We start from the raw sequence: 17,502 nt of genomic DNA, 5'->3' as shown, positions 1-17,502 counted from the left end.
GAAGCAAGAAGGAGTTGCCCATTCTTTGCATGATAGACAACCTTCTCCTCGGCATTCTTCCAAGGGTTCTTCATCTGCTCACGGCAATGGAGAAGATACTATACGGAGGAGGCATCGTCACCATTCCAATGGGGGAAGCCACCACCATGCACAAAGACATCAACAAGAGACCAAGCCACAAGTTCCTTTTGTGAAAGTCCCTAGTTTTAATGGTGATAGTGATCCTAATGTGTATCTAGATTGGGAGGCTAAATGTGAACAAATTTTTAACACCTATGAGGTAGAGGAGGACCAAAAGGTGAAGATAGCCGCCCTAGAATTTGTAGATTATGCCATGAAATGGTGGCATAGCTATGTAACAGACGTTTGTTGTAACAAGAGACCTCCCGTGGTCTCTTGGAACGATTTGGTTGAGTGTATGCGCTTTAGATTCGTACCACCACACTTTAGGAAAGACCTCATGTTGAAGCTCCAACGGTTTCAACAAGGCACGCTAAGTGTGGATGCCTATTTTAAGGAGTTAGAAACGCTTTTACTTAAAGTCAATTTGAAAGAAAGTGAGGAAGCTATGATAGCTAGGTTTGTAAGTGGCCTAAGGAGGGATATTCAAGATGTTGTTGAACTTCAAGAGTATTCATCTTTGGGATCTTTGGTTCATCTTGCAATGAAGGTTGAGGCCCAAATTGCTAAAAGAAATGCTTTTAAAAACTCTCCCAGTGATGGTTACTACAACAACTCTTGGAAAAATAAAAAATCCTTTTCAAAACTTCCTTCTAAGGATTCTTCTTTCAAACCTAAGGAATCTAGGCCTTCCACTTCTACTCCTAAATCTCCAATCAAATCGTCTAGTAGGAAATGCTTTAAGTGTTTGGGTTATAGTCACATTGCTGCAAATTGTCCTTCTAAAAGGAATATGTTTGTGCATAATGGCATTGTAGTTAGTGAGCATGATTCAAATTCACCTAGGCATTCTTCTCATTCTAGAGCATCAAGTGAGCAGGAGAGCGAAAACCCACTTGAAGGAGATTTGTTGGTTGTGAGAAGACTTGTGCTAATGTGGCTAGTACAAGAGTAGTAGATAAGCTTGGATTGCCTACTATCTCTCATACAAAGCCCTACAAATTACAATGGCTAAGTGAGGTGGGCGAAATCATTGTGAACAAACAAGTCCTCATAAATTTCTCTATTGGAAAATACAAAGATGAGGTCTTGTGTGATGTTGTGCCCATGGAAGCTACACATGTTCTTATGGGAAGGCCATGGCAATTTGATAGAAAAGTTTTTCATGATGGCTTTACCAATAAACTTTCTTTTGATTTCCATGGTCACAAGGTCATTTTAAAATCTCTCTCTACAAGAGAAGTCCATGAGGACCAAATTCTTATGAAGAAAAAGAGGGAGAATGAAAAAGAAAAGATTTCTAAGAACGCACTTCTTATTTCTAGACATGAGGTTCAAAGGGAAATACTTGCTCACAATCCTATCTTTTTAGCTCTTCCTAGACCTCTTAAGTTAGAACCACTTGAGGATAGTTCCCATTGTATGGATAATTTGGTAAAGGAGTTTCATGATGTGTTTCAAGATCCTCCTAAAGGACTTCCACCTTTAAGAGGGATTGAGCACCAAATTGATTTGATTCCAGGCTCTTCTTTACCAAATCGTCCCGCCTATAGGACCAACCCAAGTGAAACTAGGGAAATTCGCCAACAAGTTGAAGAGTTGATTGCTAAAGGGTGGGTTCAAGATAGTATGAGCCCTTGTGCCATGCCTATTATACTTGTCCCTAAGAAAGATGGAACATGGAGGATGTGTTCCGATTGTAGGGCTATAAACTGTTGAACCAAGTGGTGTTCAAGCTTTGAAGAATCCAAATCTTTTGAAGGATGTTGAAGCCTTTGCTGTGCTTGGTGTTGCTGTGCTGGTTTAGCTTAGTTCTGGGGTAGTTTGAGTTTTGTAATCCACCCTTTGATTAAATCTAAAGCATAAGCAATCTCAATCTTTGTGAAAGTAAAATGTTTTCAAACTAAGTTAAAACAACCGATTGTTTTATCGAAACAACCGATTGTTTGTACTTAGGTGTTTTGAGAAAAAGATTGAAAACTGTTTTTAAAATGGTTGAACTGTTAAGAACCAAAACAACCGATTGTTTGTTTTGGGACCATAACAAAAAAACTGTTTTATTTTGACTGAGCTTTAAATGTTTTAACTGCTTACGCTCCAGTCATTAAATGCTTTGACCAATCTTTTAATGCAATTTAAGAGTTTGTTAAGATTTGATAACAAATTACATCTTTGAATAAATTCAGAAAAACAGATTTGACAATTAATCTTTGACAAGTTTTTGCTAAGAGTTTTTGAGTTTTTCAAAGAGCTGAGATTGCTAAGAGTTTGTGATTGATCAAAGTCTATGGAATAGGATTCTGCTTGTATAGATTTCAGATTATCTTCTATAACAACTGTAATCCTTGTATTCTCTGTGAAACAAGTTTCATTTTTGTGTTTGCTAAGATTGGCTGTGTGTTCTTGAGGGGATCAAGATCAGCAATCTTGGTGTAGGTGTGTTGACCAAGGAGAGTGTGTTTCTTGAGGTGTTCAAGGTCATTCTCTTGGTTGTTGTGTAAGTGATCAAGTTGTTATTTCTTAGTGGATTTCCTCAGGGTTTCTGAGAAGACTGGATGTAGCTCTGGGTTTGGAGTGAACCAGTATAAACATATGTGTACAATCTCTCTTTCCCTATCTCTTTAAATTCAGTTTTGTTATTTGATAACTGGTATAAACAACCGATTGTTTTGGTAAAACAACCGATTGTTTTTCCAGTATTGTGCTTTTGCTTTATGTTTTGAAAAACTGATTCCTTAATCAAGGTTTTCTTGAAGTATTTTCATTCTAGGCTTAAAAGTTTACGAAAATCTTTCTTAAACAATTCACCCCCCTCTCGTTTAAGGCCATATATTCTAACAATTGGTATCAGAGCTTGGTTCTTGAAACTTATTCAAGTTGATCTAAAAATCTTTTTTCTATGGCTGGAAAACTATCTTTTGAGGAAGGTGCTTCAATCTACAAACCACCTTTATTCTGTGGATTGAATTATAAGTTTTGGGAAGCAAGAATGAAAATCTTTATTCAATCTATTGATCAAAGAATTTGGGATTCAATTGAGAATGGTCCTTACATTCCAAAGTTCAAAAAGGATAATTCTTTCATTGCAAAACCTTTGTCCAAATGGACAAATGATGAATGTAAGATGGCCCAGCTTGATAGGTCTGCTCAAAACATTATAGCTTCTGCACTAGATACTAATGAATTTTTCAGGATATCAAAGTGCAAAACTGCTAAGGATATGTGGGACACACTCAAGGCTGCTCATGAACCAAAGGAAGCAAGGACAAAGAATCAAGCAAGAAGGAAAAGAAGGCAAAATAAGAAAAGCCTCAATCTTTGCTTCATGGCCAGAAGGGAGGATGACTCAAGTAGTGTAAGTTCATCAAACTCCTCAAACTCTGAAAATTATGGTCAATTGCTTCAAGCCTTTCAAGAAACACATGAAGAAGCCAACCGATTGGCTCTCTTGAACAATCGGTTAAAAGAAAAGAACAGCTGGCTTGAAAACAGAGTAAAGGCACTGGAAGAGGATTTAAAACATTCAAAAGCAGATTTTGAAAATCTGGAAATCATTTACAAAAACTCCTCTTGCAAGTGTGATACTCTAGTTTGTGAAAATTGTGAAAATCTTGAAAAGAAGGTCCACTATCTTGTTAAAACAGTGGATAAGCTTTCTAAAGGCCAATCCAACTTTGAGAGTGTTCTAGCATCTCAAAACTGTGTTTTTGGAAAATCTGGATTGGGTTTTAATCCACAAAACAAACAAGATAGATTTTCAAAATCATTTTCGAAAAAGCCAGAAAAACAATCGATTGGACCATCGAAACAACTGATTGTTACATGCTTCTATTGCATGAAAAGAGGCCATTCTGTGAGGTTCTGTAAAATCAGAAAACATGTTGTTCCTAAAGGTCTTATGAAGTGGATTCCTAAGGGAAATAAAGGTTTAATTGATGAGTATAAACCAGATGGACCCACATTCATAAGGGGACCAAATTTTTGTACTTGAAAATCCTTTTTGTAGGAAATCTTGGAGGAGAGCAAGCAACTATGGTACTTGGATACTGGATGCTCCAAACATATGACAGGGGACAAATCAAAGTTCCTGAGTATCTCCTTCAAGCAAGAGGGTCATGTCACCTTTGGAGACAACAACAAAGGAAGAATTCTTGGGAGAGGATCCATAGGAGATGAGAACATCTTGGTAATCCATGATGTACTTTTTGTTGAAGGCCTAAAGCATAATCTGTTGAGCATTAACCAATTATGTGACAAGGGGTATCAAGTGATGTTCAAGACAAACACATGTGAAATCTGTCTACCTAACACCAAAGAGGTAATGTTGGTAGGTAAGAGAGTTAATAATGTGTATCTTCTAGATATCTCTTCACCATGTTCAATTGGATGTCTTCTATCCAAGCAAGATGAATCTTGGCTTTGGCATAGAAGAATTGCTCATATTCACATGAATCATTTGAACAAGCTAATTTCAAAGGATCTTGTGATTGGGCTGTCAAAACTCAAGTTTGAGAGGGATCACATTTGTGAAGCATGCCAAAAAGGGAAACAAGTGAATAGTTCTTTCAAAATTAAAAATGTTGTTTCATCTTTGAGACCTCTTGAACTTCTTCACATGGATCTCTTTGGACCCTAAAAAACTATGAGTCTTGGTGGAAATTATTATGCTCTTGTTATTGTTGATGACTTTTCTAGGTACACTTGGACTCTTTTCTTAGAATCAAAGAGTGATGCCTTTGCTGCATTCAAAAAGCTAGCAAGAAGACTACAAAACACAAAGAACAACAACATAGGTTCTATTTGGAGTGAACTAGTATAAACATCTGTGTACAATCTCTCTTTCCCTATCTCTTTAAATTCAGTTTTGTTATTTGATAACTGGTACAAACAACCGATTGTTTCAGTAAAACAACCGATTGTTTTTTCAGTATTGTGCTTTTGCTTTATGTTTTGAAAAACTGATTCCTTAATCAAGGTTTTCTTGAAATATTTTCATTCTAGGCTTAAAAGTTTACGAAAATATTTCTTAAACAATTCACCCCCCCTCCTCTCGTTTAAGGCCATATATTCTAACATAAACAACATTACAATTAAGTATAGGCACCCCATACCTAGGCTTGATGATTTGTTGGATGAATTGCATGGTTCCCAAATTTTTACAAAGATTGACCTTAAAAGCGGTTACAATCAAATTCGTATAAAAAGAGGGTGAGGAATGGAAAACGGCTTTTAAGACCAACTTTGGCTTATATGAGTGGTTAGTTATGCCATTTGGTTTAACTAATGCTCCAAGTACATTCATGCGCCTCATGCATCATGTTTTAAGACCATTCATTGGCAAGTTTGTTGTTGTTTATTTTGATGATATCCTCATTTATAGCTTGTCTTTGATTGACCATAGGATGCATGTTAGACAAGTCTTAGAAACCCTTAAGAAAGAACATTTGTATGCTAACCTTGCTAAATGTATGTTTGCACTTGATCATATAGATTTCCTAGGGTTTGTTGTTAGTATTAAAGGGGTCCATGTAGATCAATCTAAGGTGGTAGCCATTCAAAATTGGCCAATACCTACCAATGTGAATGATGTCCGAAGTTTTCATGGCCTTGCTTCTTTTTATAGAAGATTTGTGCCCAACTTTGGTACAATAGCCGCACCCCTCAATGATATAGTGAAAAAGGATGTGGTTTTTAAATGGGGAGAAGCACAACAACACGCTTTTGATGTTTTAAAAGAAAAATTGACTAATGCTCCCATTTTAGCCCTTCTTAATTTTGCTAAAACATTTGAGATTGAATGTGATGCTTCAAGTATAGGTATTGGGGCTGTTCTCCTTCAAGAGGGCCACCCCATAACTTACTTTAGTGAGAAATTGAAAGGTAGTCATCTCAACTATTCCACTTATGATAAAGAATTATATGCACTTGTTAGAGCTTTGTTTACTTGGCAACATTACCTTTTTCCTAAAGAGTTTGTGATTCATAGTGATCATGAATCTCTTCAATATTTGAAAAGCCAAAACAAACTCAATAAGAGGCATGCTAAGTGGGTGGAATTCCTTTAGCAATTTCCTTATGTGATCAAACATAAGCAAGGAAAAAATAATGTTGTGGCCGATGCTCTTTCTAGACGGTATGCCTTGCTCAATCTTTTGGGTTCATAATTTTTTGGGTTTGATCACATTAAGGATCTTTATCATGATGACCTTGATTTTTCTCTTATCTATCAAGAGTGTGCTAAAGGTGGACACAAAGATTTTTTTATACAAGATGGCTTTCTTTTCAAAGGAAAACGTCTTTGTGTTCCCCAAAGCTCCATTAGACTATCTCTTGTTAGAGAGGCTCATGAGGGAGGATTAATGGGCCATTTTGGGGTTGCTAAAACTTTGGATGTGTTACATGAGCATTTCTTTTGGCCTCATATGCATAAACATGTTCATAATTTGTGTGATAAATGCATAGCTTGTCGTAAAACTAAATCTAGAATGCATCCCCATGGTTTATATACTCCTCTTCCTATCCCTTCAATGCCTTGGGTTGATATTTCTATGGATTTCATCTTAGGATTACCCAAGACATCAAAGGGTAAGGATTCCATTTTTGTGGTAGTGGATCGTTTTTCCAAAATGGCACACTTTATTCCTTGCCACAAGGTGGATGATGCATGTCATACTGCAAATCTCTTCTTTAAGGAAGTGGTTCGTTTACATGGACTTCCTAGAACTATAGTGTCCGATAGAGATTCCAAGTTCTTGAGTCACTTTTGGAATACCTTGTGGGGCAAACTTGGTACTAAACTTTTATTTTCTAATACTTGTCACCCACAAACCGATGGTCAAACCGAAGTGGTAAATAGAACTTTAGGACAAATGTTGAGATGCTTTATTTCTGGGAATCCAAGGGTTTGGGAGGATTTACTACCACATGTTGAATTTGCTAATAATTGTGTAGTAAATTCTACCATCTCACATTCTCCTTTTGAGGTTGTCTATGGGTTTAATCCCGTAACACCTCTTAACCTTCTTCCTATTCCCATACTTGATGATGTATTATGCAAAGATGGGGATGAAAAGGCTTCTTTTATGAAAAATTTGCATAAAGACATCAAGTTGACAATTGAGAAGAAGGTTGGCAAGTATGCTGAATTTGCCAATAAAAGGAGGAAAACATTATTGTTTAATGTAGGTGATTGGGTTTGGCTTCATTTGAGAAAAGATCGTTTTCCTACTCAAAGGAAGTCCAAACTTATGCCTCAAGGAGATGGACCTTTTCAAGTCCTAAAGAGGATTAATGATAATGCTTATAAGTTAGATATGCCTGGTACATTTCTTGGAAGTCATACATTTAATATCAGTGATCTAACTCCTTTTCTGTAGGTCTCCAGAATTCGTGGTCGAATTCTCTCCAACTCGGGGAGTATGATGGAGATCAAGATCAAGAAGAGAAAGAAGCCGAAGATGAAGATGCTCAAGAGGACATTAGCTCATCATCCTATTTACCTCAAAGGATTACAAGGAACAAATTTAAAGAATTAGGAAGTAGTGGTCAAATGTTTTCTCTTTTTGTAGTATCTTTTGTATAACATGTAAAATGTTTAAATATATATTTTTTAGGGAAGTGCTAAGAGGAAAACCTAAAGATACCTCTTATGTAAAGCATCTTTAGATATTAGTTTTAGAACATTCTAGTAGTTGACCCTTCATACCTCACTATAGGCGCTAGAAGTGGGAGATGTGCAAGGGACCTTTGGATAGCTTCTTGTACTTCATGACCGCTCCTTCTCCTATATAAGGAAGGCTTGGGTTCTTCTAAATACATATTTGATATTGAAACTACCGAAATTCTCCCAAATTGGTGAGTGAGTGAGTGAGACTTGTTTTCTCCTCTTCTAGTCTCATCTTGAGTGCATCTTGGAACCTCAAGTGGCGGCAGCTACACTCATCTTGGAGCCTTACACACTTTAAGTGGCGTGTTCATCTCCAAGAACTCCAACCACATAAGTTTCCTTCTCTTTTCCATCTTATTCATCCATTGCCATGTCCATATAAACTTTAGAAACATGTCTTAGGTTTTTCTTGCACTTTTGTTCGGTTCATTTCATTTGTTAGTCACTTTAATCGGTTCAATAGTGTTCTTTCTTGCTTTTGTTCGGTTCATTTGCTTTCTAGGTAATTTTAATCGGTTCATTTGGCAAGAAATGGGTTTCTACATGAGTTTTGGTTTGGTGGCTCAAGTTTTGGTGAGTTCTTGAATGAAAGAACATTGATCCAATTCTACAAAAGTTCCTACTCATATTCCAACTCAATTTGATTCCATATCATGTCTATGAAACATCTCGATCTTGCTATTAGAATCATATCACCATGTGTAGCTCACCTTCGATGCTAAATCCAATCCACTCATAGACTGTCACGTGGACAATAATTGTGCTCCTTGCCAAGTTAATTTCGTCCTATATTATACCCTAGACATTCTAGGGTTACATTGTGATGTAAGTTGATTTTTAGATGTTTTCATTTATGGTGACACTTTTACTTAAGGTTGAGATTTAACAATTAGAGGGTGAGGACCTAAGAAAGATTCCAACTGGACACGAACTTAATCAAGTGGTTAAGTAAGTGTGAAAGTTCACTTCACAGAGGCAAAGATGAAAAACAAGATATGGTGAGAATGAAATGTAATTGTAGAATTGAAAAAGGGGGCAAGGTTAACATCAATGGCGGACATGGCCTCCCAAATGATGCACCATACTCATGATTATGAGTGAAACCCAAGAGCAACAAATAAGAGAATTGAGAGACAAAAACATAAAAGGGAATGGAGAAAATGGAAGGAGAAAACTTATGGTGGTGGGTGAGAAATGTCATGCCACTTCAAGGGTGCTTTTGCTCCAAGATGAGTGTGTTGGTCGCCACTTGAGAGCTTCCCAAATCACTTAAGATAAGACCTCAAACCTAAGAGTACATAAGGCTCACTAAGAGCTCACACAATTTGTGCAGAGTTTCTTTACTTCGTCTAAATTCAAATTGTAAAATACAATGAGGTAGGCCTCCTATTTATAGGTGAAGGAGCCTTGGAGAACAAGCATGAAGGGTAGGATGGGAAACACTAAAAAAGGGGCAACCTTAGGGTTTGACCGCATCCTAGGCTTGTCTTTCTAGAAACTAGGTCAAAATCCTTTCCTAAAGGGCTAGGAACAAGCTAAAATGCTAACTACATCCCATATTATGCTAAAGGCACCTTATTCTAGCCTATCTTTGCTATTTGGATCCCTAAAGAGAGCCCAAATTATTTACAACATATTTGTATCTTATAAGAAGACCAAAAGGAAGAATAGTTAGTGTGTTGGTTTATGCTCAGCTCCTTTGGTAGGGTTATGAATTGTTCGTTGAGATGACTTTCATCATGTGCTTTGTATTTTTCTTCCTTTTTCATCTTCATAGCTACTTGGGTTGTATCACATTGGGCTCAAAGAAGCCTAATTGTAACCCTAACTAGTCACTTCTAACGCAAACTAGACATATTCTACTATTGACCTAAATACAAGCCCAAGAACCTATGCTACTTGGCCCAAATATTTAGCCAATTATTTTATGGTATTAGGCCCAATACATGGCCCATGAAATCCTAAAAAACTTTATACAATTTATTTAAGCTAAAGCGTGGCCCAAAAATGATATTGACAAATCTCTTTTGAAGTCTGCTAAAACTTAGACTTCTTGTGTTTTCTGACCAAATCTCTAGTTAATATTTTGATGACTTGGAGGTCTTCTTGGATATGCTTTGTACTTTTCTTCATCTTAGAGTTTTCGTCTTGATTGGGCCTACAAAGATAAAGAAACCCCAATTAGGCTTATATTTTCAAATAAGTCTATAAACAGACTCTGGATCTTCATCCTCATTATTTTATGATTGTGTGTAGCTAGATGGTTGGCATCATCCCCTCCTTTTTTTAGAGGATTTTTCCTCGAATCTATAGGGTTAGTGCCAGACAACAGCCTTATTATTGTTGGAGGTTAATTTTTTTGCTCTAGGATCAAACACTCATCCGAAATAAACACCAAACAAATCAAGTGGCATATGTACAAAAAAAAATCAAGAAGAACAAGGTTCTTCAAGACACCATTTTCTTTTTCTATTTTTTGATTTGTTTGTTCTTAGTTCTTTACCACTCGTGAAGATGATAAAGAACTAAGTACAAAATTTTATTGAGTTATTCTATTAGTACAACCTTCGTGAATGGTTTTAGGATCAAATTGTCGAGGTCATTCTGACAAAATCACAAGCTTCCATTAGTACTTGATCACATAAAACTTTTCCTCATAGTACCCTATGGAAGGTTTTACTTCCACTTGTTGCTTGACTACAATATTCTCATTCTTAAAAATCCAAGGAACTTTATAAAGTTTAGGATGAGAATTGGTTCAAACCAACCTAGTACTACAATGATTGTAGCATGATTCACTATCCACAACGAGTGAACAATTAAGGTCAAAATGTATTTGAAAAATATTCTCTCTTTGGGATGTACTAGGTTGATCAAGAACTTCTTTCTTGGGGTAGAGGCAGGGAAGTTCCTGGGATTCCTGCTCACTGAACAAGGGATAGAAGCGAACCCGGGCAAGTGCGTAACAATCATAAGAATGAGGAGTCATGCCACTGTGAAGGCAGTACAATAGTTGATTGGACGAATGGTCGCCTTGTCTCGGTTCTTATCAATAGGAGGAGATAAGGGGCACCCTTAATTCTAGTGTTTGAAGAAGAACAACCACTTCACATGGACTCACGAATGTGAAAAGGCGTTCCTCAAGCTGAAGGAGTACCTAGTTAGCCCGCATGTCCTTTGTAAGCCACTACTAGGTACTCCCCTTTGTCTCTATTTTGCAGTTATAGATTGAGCAATCAGCTCGATCACTGTGCAAGGGCAAGATCAGGTTTAGAGGCCCATATAATTCATGAGCAAGGTGTTGCAGGGGCCCGAGGTACGGTATCAGGCCATCGAGAAGGCAACCTTGGCAGTGGTGTTCACATCTCGGTGACTTCGTCACTACTTTCAGAGCTTCACTGTGATTGTCATGACCGATCTTATAATCCGTAAGGTCCTCCAGAAGCCTAATGTAGCAGGTCGGATGGTACGTTGGGCAGTCGAGCTATCTGAGTTTGACATACAGTACAAACCTAGCGGGCCTACCAAGGGTCAGGTATATGCTGACTTCGTGGTAGAACAAGCCGCAAAAACCACCCAAGTAGACGGTGGAGACTTTCATTAGGTCCTCTCCGTGGACGGATCCTCTAATCAACAAGGTACCGGTGTTGGAATCATTCTGGAGGGACCCAATGGACCGTTGATTGAGCAGGCCCTCGAATTCGCTTTTAAGGCCAACAATAACTAGGCTGAGTACGAAGCGCTGGTAGCTGGGATGTTGTTAGCCAAAGAGTTAGGCACTCGAAGTTTATTGGTAAAAAGTGACTAGCTACTAGTAACCGGGCAAGTCATGGGTGAGTACCACGCCAAAGATCCGCAGATGGACTTGTACTTGAGGTACGTTACACTCTTGAGGGAAACTTTTCCCATGTTTGAACTAGTGCATGTCCTGAGAGAGAAAAATGCCCGAGCAGACTTGTTGGCCAAACTGGCAAGCTCAGGCAAGGGAGGTCGATAGAGGTTAGTTATCCACGAGACCCTAAAATTGCCTAGGACCATTGCAGATGGAGGAGCAGAGGTCAGCCATGTGGAGACCTTGGGGATCAACTCGGTAAAAGGTAAGGGGCACCGATCATTGATGCATGAAACATTGAGGGTGCCCAAGATATGCGTTTATGGCTTGTCGGGAGAAGAGTCGTTAGAGGTCTTACAAATGGCCATGTATGAATTAGCAGCATCGTTGGTGAGGGCTTCCCTCTCTTGAACCAGCTCCTCACCCTTCTGGATCAACTCTTCATCCTTCTTGGTCAGCTCTCCCTTTAACCTCTCCACCTCAGCTTGGAACTCCGTGTTCTTGTTGGATAATTCTAAGGCTTCCTTGGACTTTTCATTCAAGAGAGCCTTAGCTTCTTGTTGCGACTGCTGGAGCTCTTCGTGAAGCTTGGCTACAAGACCACCAACCCGCTGCGAAAGCTCGACGACCTTGAGGGATGTCTCTTTGGCTAATCCTTTCCACCCCTTAAGTTTGGAAATGGCTAGGCAGTTTGCAGCCAAGGCCTGCTCCAATTGCCTCACAGCCTGCTCCACCAAGTGGTCCTCCTCTAGGCTCTTTAGCTTTTCCTTGGCCTTGGTGGACAATAGGGTCTTCTTGAGGAAGGAAGGGGCATCCAAGTTAGAATCCCACAGTCCTCCCTCTGTAGCGCTCGTACCCTCATCCTCCTGCACCACTACCATATCGTGAGAAGGAGGCGGGCTTGGGGGAGGAGCCAATGGTGAAGGTGCACGCCCATCTGAGACAGAGTGTTTAGAGGGTTCAGTGGCGGCCTTTCGTCTCCTTTTGAAGACCAACCCAGAGTAGGTCTCCTCGTTGTCAGTAGAAGCAAGGGCAGCCTCAACAACAACTTTGAGCTTCAGGTCTTTAGTAGGGAGAGCTTGGGCAACTTCCTTCATCTTCTTGGTTGTAGCTGCCAAGTCTTTTTTGTTGAGCTTACCCAACATGTTGTCTGCAAGAAAAATAGAGGTAGTTCAGTAAACAAATACTCAAGCTAACATCAATAAGAGTAAGAGAACGAAAGATACCATGTAAGCTTTTAGTCCCACTGGGGAGAACTCTTGTTTTATAAGGGTGGTTGTGTCAAAAAACACCTTTAAGCTGGAGAAGAAGAGGCACACTTCTTGGTCCCATTGTGGCATGTCCTCCAAGCATCGAGCACCTTGGAAGTTCGGTTTATGGGTCCAGTACAAAGGGAACTCATCTAGAAGAGTTAGGTCCCTCTTGTTGCAACGAATTTTCAAAAATTTACCCTTGAAACCCTTATAAGACTGCTGGAAGAGCGATAGCAATGCTCGCCCAACCACCCCATTGAAAGAGACCGACAGTTGGTAGCCCAAGCGTTTGGCCTCAAAGAAATACAAAAAAAACTCTATAGAGGGAAAATGGCCAAAATGGGTGCAAAGGATTGAAAAAACCCCAAACAAATGCCCAACTGTTTGGATGAAGCTGGGCTAGGGCAACGTTGATTTCAGTAAGGAACTCTTTTTCAAAGTTATAAAAGGGTAAACGGAGGAGAACTCTCTTAAAGACAGTGGTGTAGAAATAGCAAAAAGGACCATTAGGGTCCGAAGACTCATCGCAACAAACTGGCTTGTCCTCTCTACATCGCACTAACTTAATACCCCTATCGTTCTCCCTACCAAGAATACACTTTTTAGGATGTTCACTTTTCATGTAAAGCACTATCTGCTCAGAGGAGGTGTATATAGATGTTTCCTCTAGGAGTTTTTCAAGAGCCCAGGGGTACATGTTTCGGTAATCCATCACAACAGAGTATCTAAAACAAGAAAAACAAACAAACAAATACAAACACACATTCAGGCAGTGAAAGCAAAGCGCATTGTGGATTCAAGAAAAATGACAAAGCTAAACAGAGATATCAATCAGAATCGTCACACAGAATGAGTACAGAGCAGTCCCAGAACAGGTAATATGATCATAATAAAAATATCAGATGATGTCAGTGTGTAGTCACGAGTTGGAGGAGGTACCTTGTTTCGAGAGACGAGTGGAGGCGAGGAGATTTCCTAGGATGAGGAAGGAGGTGAAAAAAGACTGAGAAGAGGCGCGAGAGCTTTGTAGGGGAGAAATGAAACAAGGCCAAATGTTGGAGTTTTTCGAACGTTAAAAGGAACGGAGTTGGTAAGGGTAAGCGGCAATGCTTTCCAGCCGTTGATGAGGGCCACGTGTACACTCGCAATGGAGTATGGTGAGATGTCCTCTCAGAAACGCTTTGTGCGTCACGCCACACGTGCCACTACTCACAATGCACGTAATCCACCAAGGGCGAATAGGTAGCCTCTTCGATGAAGCAAGCTCAACTCGAGCCTGGGGGGCTTGTATACTGGACCAAAGTGCTCAGAGCTCAGCACTCGGTGGTTGGACCTCAGCGCTTGTCATAGACAGGTCAGCTAAGCTCTTTGGCCAAGTTGGTGGGCCATGTGATCGGGCTTCAAACATGTGTATTAACCCTTTTTATATGCTTAACGTAACCCTTCGTGCATAAGGCCTAGGCGGTCAACAAGGGGTAGTAATGGACCTACGGGTGCGCTTAGTGCGCATATGGTCTAGTACAAGTAAAACGTTTTCTCTTAAACCTAAGCCCATATATGCTAGGGCATGAAAAATTTAGGTTGCATGTATGATGCATAGCGCCATGCTGAGGGCACCTACGTAAACAAATTGGACGCCTGATGCTAGTACATGAGTTGGTACCCTGGTGATTATTCTGTTATTACTTTATGCACTCCATGAAGGAAACATTTTGTTTTGTTGCAACACAATGAAGGTGTGCCCTTGAGCAGAATATTTTCCTGTTGAGTATGCTTTCAATTGAGATTATATTCTCGTGATAGAAAGTTGTTACAAGAGGTAAACTATAAAAGGGATTTAAGATCCTAGGTTAAGGGACGTTGTTTCTAAGACTGAAACTTGTTACTTCTTAATTCTTATAAGCCATGTACTGACTTGATCATCGGAGTGCAATCAACAGGTAGGGCCCCCTCTATTTCAACGGAGTCGCATTCCAACGCAACAAAGGGAAGAGCATATTTTAGTAGAGACAAACAGAACTAGAGCTTGTCATCAGAGTCAACCGGCAAGAACAACCACCATGATGTAGGTGACCAAAACGGAGATGCCACGGCGATGACTTATCTTCAATGTTTACGTGCAAACATTTTTCTCGTATGCTTCTTAAATTCAGCTTGTACATCCAATTTCTTACCATCTCGATTCGAGCAACCAAACGCCCTTGCTTGTTCTTCAAGTGTAGTAGCCGATCTTTTAAAAATATTGAGTAACCTTTCTCCGTGAGTTGCCTCATACTCAAAATGTTAGTCTTGAGGTCTGGTACGTAATAAACATCTTGGAGTTTGTAGACGCACTTGCTTAACTCGATCGGCTCCTTTGAACACCTTTTTTTAAGATGTCCCACACTTCTTTTTGAAGTAGTTGCACTGGAAATCTTCTCAAAGTCTGACTCATCAACCGCTCAGAACAACATCTATAATGTTGTTTTATCCTTTGATCACATCTCTTTCAACGTCTTGGTTTGAGCCGTCGTATAACCCGTAGTATCTGTTAGTTCTTCGAAACCTTCTTCAACCACCTCCCATGCATCTTGAGAACCGATAAGGAATTTCATTTGAATATTCCAGTTATCATATCTGGTCGCCTTCGTTAACCATGGTAGCGGTATTTGACCCGTCACATTCACCATTGGCTCTGATACCAAATTGAAAAACAAACAACCACTTGGTTTCGCAGCCGGAAGTTGAACCCGGATTTCAACATGAAATTAACCAGGTGTAACCCTAAACCCAGATTTCTTTAGAGAACATCCAAGTGTTTCTAGTAACTTCTAATTTTAAAACGCACAAACAAACCCTATTTTTGGAGTTGAATCCGTTTAGGGTTTCCTGATTTTGTTTCCTCACAAGCAATCTCCCACTAATAATTCAAACGCACCCCAAATAATATTAACATGATAATGATAATTGGAAGTTTCTACAAACGAATAACTATCTATCTTTATAATTAGTGTATATAATTAATTATCTGATGACCTGGGTCGTCTTTGTGCGTGGCTTGTTCTAACGAGCTAGGGCACCTTCGTTTTGCTTCGTCTGTCAGTACCTGAAAAAGAAGAACAAAGGGGCGCCCTCGCGGCCGTTTGCACTCCGATGATCAAGTCAGCTAGCGAGAAACACCAAAATAACTAGAAGTTGTATGATTATCTCAATGACTGAAACTGTATGGCTAAAACTGCGCTACCCTACTTGTCTCGTGCTCTCAGTGGATGCGCTGTCAAGAACAATTAGGGTTTTGCTCTGTAGGTCTATCTGGGAAAACTAGGTTAAACTCGTGTAACTATGAACTCAAAGAACGTACCTCTCTAGGGCTTATTTGCGCCCTATATATAGGTGAAAACTAGGGTTCCTTGGAGGAAGTCCTTGCGCCGCTGTCTTTAGGATCTTAACGTATCTGGCCCATGGACTTCCCTCATCTGGAGTGCAACGTATAACCTTATGCCCATTTGGGCTCTAACTTGAGCGTTGTATTTATCGCGCCATCATACTATTCGAGTGCCCTAATTGGACACGTGTCATGCATGCAGCCTTCCTGGATACTTTTAATGAGCACGTGGGCATTACCACGTGCCCTTTTGACTTGATCATTTATTATGTGCCTAGGGACCCACAATGCCGCTGCCCAACTTAGGGTTATTCCCTCGTGTGGGCCCCCTCTCTGTGAAATGCTTACGTCATGCGGGTTGACTCTTCAGGCGATGGGCGATGATCCATCTTGGCGGTGACACATCCCGGCGATAACCGCTTATTCATGCTGCAGAACGCCGCCTTTACACACAACGACTACGTTGGCTCCTTGACTACATACCTTTCTCTTGTCCATGTCATCACACCCGATGACCTGGTCGGTACAGATAATGATAATTGGAAGTTTCTACAAACGAATAACTATCTATCTTTATAATTAGTGTATATAATTAATTATCTGAATTTGAATAGCTGACCCAGTAGAAAAAGGTAAATAAAGTGTTGCATTGTGTTCTCTGTGGTTTTTTAACAAGAAGTGGAAATGAAAAGTGATTCTTGTGACGTGAGTAAAGTAGTAAAAAGTGAGCGTTTGGGTTCCCCTTTTGAAGAAAACGGCATAGACCCATGGCACCAACAATTCCACTTAATGCACTTTTTGCTGGTCTTTCCCAAACCAGCAATTCCCACACCAACAAAATCATGGGTCCCTTTACACCAATTTCTTGAGAATCTCCTTCCAATAAAAGGATGAGGGTGTGTGTGAAATAATTAAAAAATGATGTAGCCTTTTTGGAGAATTGTTCTTTTCCATTGGGACCCAAACAATTTGCATCAATTAGTGGAGGGAGCCTCTCTCTCTCCAATCCTAGTTCAGCTGTTGTTTCCAATCAACATAACATAACATGCCATGCATGCACTCTTTTCATTTAATCTCCACTTTCACTTCATTACGTTGCTTGCCTTAACTAAATCGACAACATATTTAATGCCCATCAACTTAATTGTCATTTTTTCTAAACATGCATCAATCATCAGTCTTCCTTCTGCTTCTTTTCATCCATCAATGAGGAATGAATGTTATGTATATATGGTAGGACATTGAATGAATATTGTACGAAAAATGA

The sequence above is a fragment of the Phaseolus vulgaris genome, chromosome 1, assembly GCF_051622355.1.
Source record: "Phaseolus vulgaris cultivar YP4 chromosome 1, ASM5162235v1, whole genome shotgun sequence".
In the NCBI taxonomy this organism is placed as follows: domain Eukaryota; kingdom Viridiplantae; phylum Streptophyta; class Magnoliopsida; order Fabales; family Fabaceae; genus Phaseolus; species Phaseolus vulgaris.
This window is presented reverse-complemented; position numbering follows the sequence as displayed.